General features: G+C 41.7%; 1 long non-coding RNA gene across 1 annotated transcript; it reads left to right on the forward strand.

Moving 5' to 3' along the window:
• Window positions 1014-9305, forward strand: LOC109227014. Its single transcript, XR_002068210.1, has 2 exons — window positions 1014-1406; window positions 9041-9305. It is a non-coding gene; the product is annotated as an uncharacterized LOC109227014 (long non-coding RNA).

The following is a 16165-nucleotide window of genomic DNA, read 5'->3' on the forward strand; positions in this document are numbered from 1 at the left end:
GTAATGAATCTTGAAAGAATTTCGATATTATAATTTAATATTTTTCTTAAAATACTCCTTTTATTTAATATGCTTTCTATTTGAAAGAGAATTTATATAAAAAGATAATTCACAATTTAAATATGATTCTCCAGCATCATTTATTTTTAAGTTTCAACAAGTTAATAAAGTGACACATAATTCACCATACAATTTCATGATAACTAATTATTTGTAAATAGTTACTAGCTAATATTGAGCTATTAAATTAATAAGTATTGTATCTCGTAAACATGAAAAAAATATATTTAGAAAAATAATTATAAAAAATTTATGGACTATTATATAGTAAAAACATGACAAAAGTTAATAAATAAATAATTTTTAAATGAAAGATTTATTTAAAATTAACTATCATAGCAGTCTTAGTGGATAACGTGCAATAATTTTATTTTAATTATGATATAAATTTAATAATTTATGATTAAGAAAAAAGTAATTTTGAATAGTAAACGATTTATTAATAAAATTTGAGGATTTACAAGGTTAGTTACATGCAGTTCTATTAGGCGAGCCCAGTACACTAGGCGTTGGGCGTGTTCGGGGCGTAAGCCCCGATGGCCGAGGCGTAAGTCTCACGGAACTAAGCTCCACACATAAGCCCAGGGGCGTTTTACGAGTGCTCCGCCCCGGGGTGAGTTCCGGGCGAGTCCCAATTCTGCCTTTTAAAACACAGTTTAAGAGATTATTTCCCCCACACCCCAAATATAACCCTAATGAACCAAACCCTAAACCTATCTAACAAAACCGCTTTTAATATCGATCTACCCCCTCCATCTGTCTTTTATTGCCATTAAAAGACATAAAATCTGATTTTTCTTGGTTGTTTCTTCTTTTTCGGATTTTTAGTTGAAGATTTTTCGATTTTTTTTGAGGTCCCCATACGAGATTTCTTGGAGAACAAGAGGAAGCTTCTAGGTCTGCTATATATGGAGGGTCGATTTTTCAGAGTGGCGATGGGGGGGGGGGGGGGGAGACAGAAAATTTGAGAGAAATCTGGAGGAAAATTTCGAAAAAACTAGGGTTTTTGGCTTTCTTCTCAGATTCTTCTGTTTTCACGTGTAATTAGCATTCCAGAAAAAACAAAAATACAAAAATAGTTCGAGTTTCATTTTTGTTCGAGTCCTTGTTTCATTTCGAAAAAATCAGAAAATTTCCAAAAAATATTTTTAGTTTCTTCTTCTGGTTTTTGCTGTTTTGAGATGGAGATTGATTGAGGCGAAGTCAAGGTTGCCGTTCGAGTTCTTAGTTGCTGGTTCGGTTCCTATCCACCTGCGGCTGCGTTGCTTCTTCATTTCAAAACTTCATCGGAAAGTTTAGCTTGTAATTGCTTACAAACGAAATTAATCAAAGCCTCGATCAAACAGGTTCAATCTCCTCTTTTCTCACTCTGTCTTTGTTGCTTGATTAAAAATAAGATGGGAGCCGGATATGATTGGTTGCTTGATCTACTGTTACTCTGAGAATAACAAACGAAGCTCAGATTGTTTTGCGACTATTAATGAGAGTGCGCGATCGTTATATCGTTGCTTGCCATTTTCTAGAATATTTCTGCTTGGTTTGGCTGTGTTTACATGTTGAAATGAGTTTCTGAAACTATTTTTTGATGATTCTCTGTCTGTTATTGGCTTGGTTAGTTTCCCTTGTTTTCTAAAAATTATACAAATCCTTGAATCTTAATCGAGTCAATCCCAGTAGTTTGTGCTAGCTTAGTTCATCATTCTATAATGTTTTCTCTTATGTCGCAATTTGGTTTGAATCTGTATACCCTCCCGCCCTACTCTTCCTCCATAATTAACTGATAATTGCATATGATAGCCTTCTTTTCTTGACTTAAATCTGTTGGCGTCCTTAGTCGTTTTGGCTCGTTTGGTTCTGTCCTCTGTTTTCTCGAGTTGGCATCCGATTTGTGAATGTACAGAACACCTAGCGTTTGGATTCTTGTGTCAAAAGGCCCGTAGGAGATTGGTATCGGCATTTCAGTTTCATGTAGGCTGTTAGTCGCTTAGATAAGAATTCTATGTGTTTAAATGACTAACTTTCAAATCCAAGAATCAGTTAGGGAGTCTCGTTTGAGTTCGAGGATAAAATGAAAGTTTGATGAAGTGTAACCATTGGTTCGCGACCTAACTCGAATTGATGTTGCCTCCAACATGGTAATCTGCTAGTTTGGTAGTTGCTTTAAAAAGTCAGTTTGTTGTTCAAGTTCCTATGTCAGTCAAGTTTGATCCCATTCTCAGTAGTCTTGTTGCTGAACTTGTTATTAGTCATAACTAATAGAATTGAAACTCATAGCTTAAGCGTGTCTAGGCATCTGTGAATTTGAGTCTTATGTTGAATATTCCCTATTCCACTCTCGTAAAGAATGAGATTAATAGTTATTTCCTTTTAGAGTTGGTGCAACGTTCTATCGAGATAGTTAAACGATGGGTCGTGTGTGTTTTAGTCCGATTCCTTTTATTCCCTAACAAAATTGTGGCTCCAGTGATACATGAGTTTATCATATAGTTTGATCTAATTCAAGTGTTGGGTTTGTACTTCTCTAGTGTGCATTGGATTAGTAGAAAGTGACGTGAGCTTTCAATTGGAGCATGTGTTATTACTACCATTTAGTGTATTCAAGCAGTTATGGAAATTTAATCCAAAGTAGGATATTGGATCAAGAGATTAAGTGATCAAAAGAAGGGCGAGGTCATTAGGAGTAACAGCAGGTCATATCATATTTGAAATCCACCTCACCTTATGTTGTTGCCTGTTGTTATTTGTCTTTTTTTTTCCCTTACTAGTTTGCTTGTTAGTTTCGTGTGCTTAGATGTTTATCCATTTTTTCTTGTCTGTGTGCTTTGGATGCCCTATTTTATTTAACTCGCAGGAGTTGCCTGTATTGGGCCAGGGGGGTTGAACTAAAAAGACTAAAGATCATGCTATGAGTTATTTTATTTAGTTTTCTTTTATTTATTTTATTTCTTTGATCGCTAGCGGCATGTTTAGGCCGACCACACTTGGGTAGGCAAACTTAAGGATTTTATTAGTATCGAGGCGAAAGGTCGTTCCCTTAGTTAAATTTATCCGGGGGATGCCCCGAGGGATTTGTATATATTTTATTCGGGGAATGCCCCGCAGTACTTGTATTTGGAGGCCTAAAGTGAAACTTGTAATATTTTTTTAGTTTTAGTTTTATTTTATTTTTTTAGGTGGGAACGACTTTGAACCTCTTCTGTGTTTGTTTTTCTTTTTTGTGTTTGTTTTTGTCTCAATTCGAATATTCTAAAAGCCAACTAAATCGAGTACGCAATCGTGACTTTCACGGGACTCGGGGAATGCCTAACACCTTCTCCCCGAGTCAAATGAACTCCCTTACCCAAACCTCCGGTGCAGACTTAGCTTTGGAGTCTCAAGTGTTTGAAAGGAAAAGAATTATTTTTGGAAAAGCGGAGACCTGACACACCGAAATCAAATGTCAGGTGGCGACTCTGAGTTATTTCCTTTTGAACACTATCTTTTGTCACTTTCAACATTAAAAAAACCTTTTCGAGCTTTACTAAATCTTTTTATTAATTTAAGAGGGTTTAGTGGGTTTGTTTTAAAAAAAGAGGTGTGACATCTCTGGCGACTTGCAGACCTGCTGGGCATGTCACCGGAAAGGGATATTGATTTTGGTATTGACCTGGTGCCGAGCACTCAGCTTATCTCTATTCCGCCATATTGTATGGCACCAGCAGAGTTGAAAGAATTAAAGGAGCAACTTTAGGAGCTCCTAGATAAGGGGTTCATTCGGCCTAATGTGTCACCTTGGGGTGCACTAGTTCTGTTTGTAAAGAAGAAGAATGGCACGATGAGAATGTGCATCGATTATAGGCAATTGAACAAGGTAACGGTTAAGAACAAGTACCTCCTACCTCGCATTGATGATTTATTTGACCAGCTTCAGGGAGCGAGGGTGTTCTCCAAAATTGATCTCCGTTCGGGCTATCACTAGTTGCTGATCAGGGATTCAGATATTCTTAAGACTACTTTCAGGACTAGATATGGTCAATATGAGTTTCTTGTTATGTCTTTTGGGCTGACCAATGTCCCAGCTGCGTTCATGCATTTAATGAACAGTGTATTTCGGCCTTACCTGGATTCGTTCGTTATTGTTTTCATTGATGATATTCTGGTGTATTCGCGTAGTCAGGAGGAGCACACGGAGCATTTGCGAGTTGTATTGCAGAGGTTGAGGGAGGAGAAACTTTATGCAAAGTTCTCCAAGTGTGAGCTTTGGCTCGGTTCAGTGGCTTTCTTGGGACACGTGGTGTCCAGCGAGGGTATTCAGGTTGATCCGAAGAAGATAGAGGCGGTTCAGAGTTGGCCTAGATCGTCCTCAGCCACAGAGATTCGTAGCTTTCTTAGGTTGGCAGGCTATTACCGCCGGTTTGTTCAGGGATTCTCATCCATTGCATCGCCCTTGACCAAGTTGACTCAAAAGGGTGCTCTATTTGTATGATCGGACGAATGTGAGGAGAGCTTTCAGAAGCTCAAGACAGCTTTGACCACAGCTCCAGTGTTGCTGTTGCCATCAGCTTCGGGTTCATATACCGTGTATTGTGATGCTTCGAGAGTTGGGATTGGTTGTGTATTGATACAGGAGGGTAGGGTTATTGTTTATGCTTCTCGTCAGTTGAAGCCTCATAAGAAGAACTACCTTGTTCATGATTTGGAGTTGGCTGCTATAGTTCATGCATTGAAGATTTGGAGGCATTACTTGTATGGCGTATCTTGTGAGGTATTCACTGATCATCGCAGTCTTCAGCATTTGTTCAAGCAAAGGGACCTTAATTTGAGGCGGCGGAGGTGGCTAGAGTTGCATAAGGATTATGATATTACTATTTTGTATCATCCGGGAAAGGCCAATGTAGTGGCCGATGCTTTGAGCCGAAAGGCAGTGAGTATGGGGAGCTTGGCGTATATTCCAGTTGAGGAGAGGCCATTTGCAGTTGATGTTCAGGCCTTGGCCAATCGGTTTGAGAGATTAGATATTTTGGAGCCCAGTCGGGTGTTGGCTTGTGTGGTTTCTCGGTCTTCTTTATATGACCACATCAGAGAGCACCATTATGATGATCCGCATTTGCTTGTCCTTAAGGATAGGGTTCAGCATGATGATACCAGAGACGTGACCAATGGTGATGATGGTGTGTTGAGTATGCAGGGCCAGCTTTGCGTGCCCGATGTGGATCGGCTTCGGGAGTTGATATTGGAGGAGGCCCACAGCTCGCGGTATTCCATTCATCCGGGTGTCGCAAAGATGGATCAGGATCTTAGACAGCACTATTAGTGGCGGAGGATGAAGAAAGATATTCTGGAGTTTGTAGCTCGGTGCCTCAATTGCCAGCAGGTGAAATATGAGCATCAAAGACCGGGTGGCTTGCATCAGCAGATGGTTATTCCCGAGTGGAAGTGGGAGAGGATCACTATGGATTTTGTTACCGGACTCCCACGGACTTTGAAGAAGTTCGATGCTATTTGGGTGATTGTAGACAGGCTGACCAAGTCTGCACACTTCATTCTTATCTGTACTACTTATTCTTCAGAGCGGCTGGCAGAGTTATATATTCGGGAGATTGTTTGGTTGCATGGTGTCCCGGTTTCCATCATATCAGATCGGGGCACTCAATTTACTTCCCAGTTTTGGAAGTCGGTTCAGCGAGAGTTGGGCACTCAGGTGCAGTTGAGCACAACTTTTCACCCTCAGACGGACGGGCAGTCCGAGCGCACCATTCAGATATTGGAGAATATGCTACGCGCCTGTGTTATTGATTTCGGAGGGTCATAGGATTAGTTTCTACCGCTTGTAGAGTTTGCCTACAACAACAACTATTAGTCCAGCATTCAGATGGCACCGTATGAGGCTTTGTATGGGAGACGGTGTAGATCCCCAATTGGTTGGTTCGAACCCTGCGAGGCTAGGCTATTGGGACAGATTTAGTTCAGGATGCTTTGGATAAAGTGAAGGTAATTCAGGAGAGACTTCGTATGGCGCAGTCGAGGTAGAAGAGCTATGGGGACCGGAAGGTTCGAGATGTATCTTACATGGTTGGTGAGAAGGTCCTGTTGAAGGTTTCGCCCACGAAGGGTGTTATGAGATTCGGAAAGAAAGAAAAGTTGAGTTCGCGATTCATTGAGCCTTTTGAGGTACTTCGGAGGATTGGGGAAGTGGCTTATGAGCTTGCCTTGCCACCTAGATTGTTGAGTGTGCATCCAGTTTTCCATGTTTCTATGCCCCGGAAGTATATTGGGGACCTGTCCCATGTTCTGGATTTCAATACGGTTCAGTTGGAGGGTGATTTGACCTGTGGTGTAGAGCCAGCAGCTATTTTGGAGCGACAAGTTAGAAAGTTGAGATCAAAGGATATAGCTTCAGTGAAGATGCAGTGGAGAGGTCGGCCCGTGGAGGAGGCTACCTTGGAGACCGAGCGGGAGATGCGGAGCAGATATCCCCACCTGTTTGAGGCTTCAGGTATGTTTCTTGACTCGCTCGAGCACGAGCGTTTGTTTAAGTTGAGGAGGATGTGACGACCCGACCTGTCGTCTCATGAGTTACCGCCACGTTTCCCCCATTTTCTGCTTCTTTATGCTTCATTATCTGTGTCTCGTGTGATCGAGTTGGTCTGGAGAAGTTTTTGGTAAGAAATGAGACATCTAGTCTCTTTAAGGAAGGCTTAGTTTGGAAAAGTCAACCGGATGTTGACTTATGTGTTAGAGGGCTCGGATATGATTTCCGATGGTTCGGTTAGCTTCGGGGGATGATTTGGGACTTAGGAGTGTGATCGGAAGTGGTTTTGGAGGTCCGGTGTAGAATTAGGCTTGAATTGGCGAAGTTAGTATTTTGGCGAATTCCGATTGATAGGTGAAATTTTGATCTGAGGGTCGGAATGGAATTCCGAGAGTTGTTGTAGCTTCGTTATGTGATTTGGGATGTGTGTGTAAAATTTCAGGTCATTCGGAGGTGATTTGGTTGGGTTTTTGATCAAATGCGTGTTTGGGAAGTTTTAGAAGAACTTAGGCTTGAATTTGATGTAATTTGATGGTTTTGGTGTTGTTTGAGGTGTTTTGATGATTGGAACAAGTTTGGATGATATTTTAGGATGTGTTGGTGCTTTTGATTGAGATCCCGGGGGCCTCGGGGTGATTTTGGATGGCTAACGAGATGTTTTGGACTTGGAGAAAAATGCAAAAATTGCAGCAGCAGTGCAGGCCTAAATTGGCCTTCGCGTTCGCGAGCCTGGGGCCGCGTTCGCGTAGCAGGACCTTGGTAGGCCAGGCCTTTACTCTTAGCGTTCGCGTAATGGCAATCACATTCGCGGAGGGTGATATCCGTGTGCTTCGCGTTCGCAAGGAGTATCTCGCGTTCGCATAAGAGGAATTGAGGGTCCTTGTATTTTGTTCTTCGCGTTCGCGGCATAGTGCTCGCGTTCGCGTAGTTGGGGCAGCAGAAGCTTCGCGTTCGCGGGTCTTCAGACGCGTTCGCGAAGGGTAATTTTGGGCTAAGAGTTAATTGTGCATCACGAATGCGAGAAGGCCCTCGCATTCGCATAGAAGGAATTGACAGCTGGGCAGAATAGTTTTTAAAACATTTCCTCCGCGAGCTAGGTCATATTTTCCTCTATTGTTGGGCATTTTGAGAGCTATTTGGGAGAAATTGAAGAGGGATTCGAAGAGGATTGATCGAAGGTAAGTTTTATGAATCAAAAACGTGATTATATTGTGGAATCAACCTAGAAATTTATGGAAATTTAGCCAAAAATGGAAGAACAAGGGCTTGGGATTTTGAAATTTTAAATTGGGATTTGAGGGGTCATTTGGACTCCGATTTTGATGTTCTTTATATGCATAGACTCGTGGCGAGATAGGAAACCCGTTGATGTGAAAATCTCTAAGTTTAGAGAAGTGGGCCCGGGGCTCGGGTTTTTCCAAATTCGGAATTTTTAATATTTTTCGATTGTTTTCGATTGGGTATTGTTCCTTTGGAATATTGTGACGTATTCGTTGTGGTTTTGGTCAGATTCGACGCGCGAGGAGGCCGATTTGAGAGGCAAGGGCATAGCAAGCTAGAGCTTTAGCCGGTTTGAGGTGAGTAATGATGTTAAATGATGTCCTGAGGGTTTGAAACCCCGGATTGCACATCGTAGTGCTATATTGAGGTGACTTGCACGCCGGATAGTGAGCGTGGGGTAGAGCACCGTTGGGGATTGTGACTTGGTCCCGATTGATGAAATTACTACTTATTTGACTGAGACTTATTTGTTATCATTATGATTTGGGCTAGTTGCCACGTTTGGGGCCTTGTTCCGACCTGTAGAACCCTTAGGGGGTATTTTGACTGATTTTTCTCACTTTACTTGTTAAAAATCATATCCTCAGTCATGCTTCTATTTTTTTAAAAGATGTGAACCGGTGTTATAAATGTTAATTCTAAATGAGAGGAACATGAGGGCTGAGATCCCTAACTTATTTCATTGTGCCCGAGAGGCTGTGAGTAAAATGACTGAGAGGGGGCTGAGAACCCAACAGTGAGGATATTATATATGTTATGGATCGGGCTGCACGCCGCAGCAATTTTTATGTGGATCGGGCTGCGCGCCGCAGCAATATAGCGCTTGGGCTGTAGGAGCCCCTCCGGATTCTGCACACCCCCAGTGAGCGCAGTCGACTATTTATATGGATCGGGCTGCACGCCGCAGCGATTATTCTGATTTCGGTTATTATGAGAGTTATATTGGCTAGGTGCAGAGTGTGAGCCCGAGGGGCGGATTTCTACTTGTTATTACCTGTTAAATTACCTGTTATACCGGATTTGAAGAGATTTCATTTGACTTATTCGTTGGGTTACTGTTTAAGAGATTTTTAATGCTGATATAGAACTGCTTTGTGCCTTTACGTGTTTTCATGCTTTCAGTCATTATTTATATTTATTACTCACTGAGTCGGAGTACTCACATTACTCCCCGCACCTTGCGTGCAGATTCAGGTGTTCCAGAGGCTGAGTGTGAGTTCCCCCGTTGATCAGCTTTCACCGGAGACATCGAGGTAGCTGCATGGCGTCCGCAGACCCGATTTCCTCCTTCTATTTTACTATTTTTTTGCATTTCTAGACATTTCTGTATTAGGTTGTTCAGACCTGTGATAGAGGCTTTTGACTTGTGACACCTGATCGTTGGGCTGTGTATTAGAAATGTTTTTGATTTCCGCATACTTAACTTACTATTTCAGACTTTTAAAATGTTAAATTGGCTTTTAAACTGCGTTAACTGGAAATGAACTTTATAAGGAATGGGTTGAGGTTAATGATTGGTCAGGCTTGCCTAGCAATGTGTTGGGCGCCATCACGACTGGGATTGGTGTCGTGACACGTCGCTTCCATCGCGAACGCGATGGCTTAATTCCACTGAAGCTCCAGCTGCTCAATCCTTCTATGCGAACGCGAGACCACAACTGCGAACGCGATGCACATTTCTCTCAGCCCTACGCGAACGCGTAGACTTCCTCGCGAACGCGGAGGCTAAATTTCCACCTTCCTCAGCCGACTCTTCGCGAACGCGAGGGTCCTCTCGCGAACGTGAAGAGTATAATGCCTGCAACTGCTGAAGACCAAAATCTGCAATTTTCTTCAACTTCAAATGATCCGATCAACCATCCGAAACTCACCTGAGGCACTCGGGACCTTAACCAAAAGTACCAACACACCCTATAACCTCATTCAAACTTGTTCCAATCATCAAAACAACTCAAACAACATCAAATCCACCAATTTACATCGAATTCAAGCCTAAGTTTTCTAAAAACTTCCGAAATACGCTTTCGATCAAAAACCCAAACAAACCACATCCGAATGACCTGAAATTTTGCACACACATCCCAAATGACACAACGAAGCTACTGCACCTCTCGGAATTCCATTCCGACCCTCAGATCAAAATCTCACCTACCAACCGGAAATCGCCAAAATATCAACTTCGCCAATTCAAGCTTAATTCTACTCCGAACCTCCAAAACCCATTCCGATCACACTCCTAAGTCACAAATCACCTCCCGAAGCTAACCGAACCATCGGAACTCACATCCGAGCCCTCTAACACATAAACATCCGGTTGACTTTTCCAACTTAAGCTTCCTTAAAAGAGACTAAGTGTCTCAAACCTTATCAAAAATCATTCCGGACTCGACCAACCCGATACCACAAAACACGGATAACGAAGCATAAAGAAGCAGAAATGGGGGAAACAAAGCGGTAACTCATGAGACGGCTGGCCGGGTCATCACATCCTCCCCAACTTAAACAAACATTCGTCCTCGAACGTGCCCAGAGTTGTTCCAAAAGCTAATCAATCGCTGAATAACCTTATCATGCATATACTCGGGGGTGATCCTACGTCACCCTATCTCATATAGGTCCGATAACACATTGTAACTGAAATTTCACAACCCAATCTAGCCCATAAACCTTAGAACCACATTTCCATTTCCGAAATCATACACAAGATCAGAACCTCACATCTATATTAAGAATAAGCCGAACCAGCTATAATAACCCATACCTGTAGCCTCAGGTGCAATTACCTGATATACCACATAACTCAAATACATGTAGCGATAACTTCCATTCACAGCAGTTGCACATAATGCCTGAATACCGGTAGAAAACCTCTTATCAACTAAAGTTTCATTCCAACACTTTTACATATACGACAACTGATAACTAAAACACGCAGTAAGCCATCACCATTTCTCAGATCAACCATTCATGAAGCCACTTCCCTTTTGGCTAATACAACAGCAGATTCTCGAGCCGAACCTCGATATTATCCTTCCAACAAGCTGAAATCAAATCTGTTCGTATTCATTAATGATCCCAACGATCACCTCGAATCCAACACACCACTCTGGTGACATGACATATCAATACAGGCCTAAGACACAACTTGCATAATACGCGCACCAATAAGAAACGGTCCGAACATACTCAAATCATGAAAATGACTCAAACAAAAGAGTTGCACCCCAAGCTCACCAGTACCGCCACAACACAAGGCTGAGAACCCATCTCGCATCATAGAAATAGAAACACGAATCTAACCCGCAAGGTCATATCTCTACATAGCTTTGCTGCAATAAGCAATCCCATCAAACAATGCTCCACATGAAACACCTCAAGTCACTATGCTCGAAAGTGACAACCACGCATAATTTGATGTCTGGAACCAAAGCAAATCATTACCCCCATGGTAAAGCAAATAACATACGCCACGCAACCCGATAGGACATAACCGATACGCCATTCACTGAGCAACGCCCAATTATTCTTCCCGCTTGAATTCCACTAAGAGACCCCAAATGAACCGCACCATATGTGCCTATAACCAACAAATCATAACACCTCGCAACACAGAAAGGTAACTCATAGATCTCCCCAGATCACTGATAAGCTCAACAACGGTCGAATCAATACCTTCAACAATGCCATTCGGAGCCAACCAAGCCGACTCAAGATAAAACACTCACCCACATTGGCCTGCCAACGAACTCCTTATCAAGGAAACCTGAAGCTGCTCCTTCAACCTCTATAACTATGTCGGTGCCATACGATATGGTGCAAGGCACCAAATCAATACCGAAATCAACAACCTTGCCCGGCGACATGCCCGGCCACAAGAAACACACCCGAAAAGTCCCTCACCACCGGAACTGAATCAATACGAAGAGCCTTAGCACTGACACTCATCACAAGAGCCCAAATAAGAAAGACAAATCCTTCCCAGCCGTCCGCTGGGTCTTTGAAATATAAAAATCCCCAATAGGACATAATCCGTCGAACATAGCCACACAATCTGTGGCATTTTCCGGCATAGCCAACAACGCCGTCTTATCGCAATAGTCCAGAATAACACAACACGGAAACAACCAGTCTGAACCCAATATCACATCCAACATATAATATACCAAGCAACAAAAGGTCCGCTCGGGTCTCCAAACCCCGATAGTCACTAAACAGTGCCGATACACACGATCTACAACCACAACATAGCCTGAATATGAGAACTTCCGATCTCCAACTCCATGTAGCACACAAATCACCATACTTGATCCCAAATTCCGCCGTCCGAATACATATCACACCTCAAGGACCCAATCATTCCACTAAAGGTATTCTAAAATTCCCCTGTGCCATCAAGCAAACTCGAATATCAGCAGTCGATCTAGCAAGAAAGCGCAGCAGTACTACCGAAGTACTATCAACTTAATCACATTGCCTTTTTCTGAAACATATACCCTCGTCAAATCACTATGATTAGCAATACCATTTCCTTAATCATCTGAAGATCATTCACCCTAATCATCTGAAGCTCATTTCTCTAATCACCTAAAACTGCCCGTGCTGCCTAAGAATTTTATGACATTCCATTCAGAACTGAATCGTAACCTTACACACGCAAATCTCAATCCTCCACAACATATCGCATATACCATACCATCCTAGGGTAACATGAGAACTTCATATCCCTTCCGAGCCCCAAACATCTACGTACTCAACTAGTCAAGAATTTTCCATTGGTCCCACCTAGAAGAAAATCACTATACATCTCATGCTCCGCATGCCCATAGAAAATATACATCTCCAAACCGCGGTAAAAACCATCAAGAACTCTCCGAGTTCCCCTTGCACAAATCAGACCTGCCAGGACTGAATCCTTCTAACTCGACCAAGCTAAGCAAGCCGTCAAAACCTAAGAGCATTCCCGCAAAATACCTGTAAGAACTCATTACCTCGAACACACACAAGGAATTAATCATATCCTTACCATACCGGTCTGGTCCACTATCAAAAATTTCCTCTTGCTGTAGCACCACAATGCCTCCACCCAGGCTTACCACACGAGGCCCAAACATAAAACCACACTGTCTAAGACCCATAAGCCGTTGAATACTCTCTCAAATATTCCCAGAAACACTACATTCCAGAATACTTTACTCTGAAGAACTTCCTGCGAATCTAAATCCGTTACCTTTACTTTTCTGATACTGATACATGGAATCCCATAATTAACATATAAATACCACAAGTCTTGACATCTTCCAATGAAAACTCAGTTTCTAACCACATATACAACTTTAAAAATACTCAATTGTTCTATGTAGAATCTTGAACGCATTAGAACTATTCTTGAGAGTCATTCACTCTTATTCAAACTGCAATTAGCCTGACCAAACGAACGGAACCACCCGTGCCTTATTGGTACTCTGACACCGCAGAATGTAACTCATCCCAATATAACCAAGCGATTTCCTGCTCTATGCACCGAGCATTCTTTACCAACAACAACTTAAGACATCCCGTGATTCTTACACACCTACGAAGCATAATATAACCTTTGCCAAAATTTTCCTTCACTCGATCCATCCTCGACCTCAATCTCCGTAAGCCAAAACTGACTCACCAACACGCCCCAAACTGGGACCAACATAGCACCTAACTATGCAATCGTCTAACCAATAGCAGACTCCCCCACTTGGCTCGAGGCCATAGATAAAGATGCACCCAATAACTCATAACTCTTATACTCTATTGATGCCATAACACCATAGTGAGATTAAACTAAAACTATTTATAAGCTTGTGCAAACATAGACCACCTGGAATTTTAACTCTTCTGCAACTCTCGCATTCGCTCACACAATAGTTAAGCCCACTCTCCAGGCGACCAAATTTAGATTTCAACATGTATTCCTTACTTGTAAATGAGATCTTCTAATAGACAACATAGGGATCACACAATGATGTGCCGGGGAATTTCGGCACATTTCAATACTAGTTGCTTAAATTTTAGCTTGTTTTAATGCAATTACCTCCTTTACTTATGTAATTTTGGTGTTTTTACAGTACATAAGGACTAAGGACCCAAGAGCATGGAAATGAATGCAAAAAGACAAGAAAAGAGCAAAATGTAGCAAAAATGCGGTTCTGCAACGCATTATGCGATCGCAGATCACATCTGCGAGCCACATAATCGACACTCATATCGCAGACAAAAGCAGAGTTCTGGGCAAATCTCAAGTCAAGAATGCGGTCCATTATGCGACCACAGAACCTGTCTGCGAGTCGCAAAGTGGACCGCAAACCAACCATGAAGGTTGCTGAAGGACGAATGTGCGATGCAAAATGCGATCGCATTTCTACAATGCGAACCGCGGATCTGGAATGCGATGAAGATCTGAAAACTAGGGTTTCAGTCTGCGATGGGGACGTCCAAAATGCGAATCGCATTTCACTTATGCGACAAGAATGCGGTCGTATTTCTGACCTGAAAGGGTATTTTTATCCGTTTTCTTTCCCGATTTTCAGTCCACTATAAATAGCTTTATGATGTTTTTGTGGGCTCATCTTGTCTAGTTTTTGAGCTACATTCCAAGACTTAAATATTCTTCACTTTTTGCATTTTGTTGGTCAAGAATCTTCACTTTGTAAGCTTTATGGCAATTAATATTCTCTTGTTTTTGTATTTTAGCATGAGTAGCTAACTTTAAATGCTAAGGTTGTGGACCCTAAATCGGTGTTATGTTAATGGGTGTTTAACATTGAATATATATATAATGGTTGGTTGATATTTATTTACTTCTCATTCTTCATTTATTGTTGGTGGTTGCAAACATTAACAAATGTCATTAAATTCTTGCTTTGCTTGGGAAAGTGGGTTAGAATTTGGAAGAAGTAAATATCAAAGACTCAAGGCTTGAAACCTTGTTTAATTAAATCGCTTAGGATAAGTGAGTTTTATTTGGCATAAATTGATTGTTCTTAATTGCAACTCTTTTACATTTGGAAAAATTATAAAGAGAAAATACTACCCAACTATTGGGAAATATTGGGTAGTCATTTAGACATCATTTGCATATCAAAAGGACCTTCCATTAGAAATATATCATTTTAACACCGATAGCATTACACTTCATTAAAGGGGACACAACCTTGGTTTCTTTAATCCAATTATTTACACTCTTAATATTCCAATTAGTTGTTATTTTAAAACAAACTCAATCCATACTCCTGTTACCGTTAACTGAGTAGAATTACGACTTTAGTCGAGCAACACACTATTCGAGTAACCTTTTCACACCTATTCCCTGTGGGATTCGACCCCAACCTTGTTGGGTTACTATATTTGACATCGATCGCCTTACACTATTTCTTAAAAGTGTAATTTGAGCGTATCAAATTTTGGCGCCGTTGCCAGGGAATACGGTTTTGAAATTACTAATTAGTGTGTGCTTTACTTTACGTCTTATTCTATTCCATCACTCTTCGCTTGCTTTGCTTGGTGTTGATAGGAAAACATGTCTGACTACGAGGAAGAAATGGATGAAAATCCTTTTGCGGACATAGATGAGTATATTGACGATGCAAATGTTATTGTACCTCCGGCTGTTGGTGCCTCAACTTTCAAAGTGGAACATGGTCTAATCCTAATGCTCAAAGCGGAAGGGTTTTTCAGGAATTCTACTGATGATGATCCAACACAACATCTTAGGAATTTCTTGGGAGTGTGTGCTATGCATAAGCAGAACAATGTCTCAGATGATGCCGTAAGGTTGAGGGTCTTCAAGTACTCACTAGCTGGAGACGCAAGGAAGTGGCTTCAAAACTTGCCACCAAATTCCATCCGGTCTTGGCCTGAACTTGTCCGGGCATTTCTAGCAAAGTGGTTACCACAGAGCAAGAAGTCCGAGCTTCGAGACAAGATTTTCTTCTTCAACCAACAACCAGGGGAACAGTTACATGAGGCATGGGATCGATTCAAATTATATTTGGTGAGGTCTCCCAATCATAGTTTTCCAGACTCCATCTTGCTAGAGAAATTTTATATGGGTTTGGATCCTATGAACCAAGCTATAGCGAAGAATGCGGCGGACGGATCTTTTATGGACAAGTCATTTGCAAGAGTTACGCAAATACTTGACAAGATGGCAAAACACAATCAAGGCATTCTGAGGATACTTCAAGCGAAATTGCATATGGTTCTCCTTCCTTGACCAACTTGATCAAGGAGAATCAAGAGAGGGACCAAATAATTGCAGGGTTGGCCACAAATGTAAAT

This window comes from Nicotiana attenuata, chromosome 6 (genome assembly GCF_001879085.1).
Source record: "Nicotiana attenuata strain UT chromosome 6, NIATTr2, whole genome shotgun sequence".
In the NCBI taxonomy this organism is placed as follows: Eukaryota; Viridiplantae; Streptophyta; class Magnoliopsida; order Solanales; family Solanaceae; genus Nicotiana; species Nicotiana attenuata.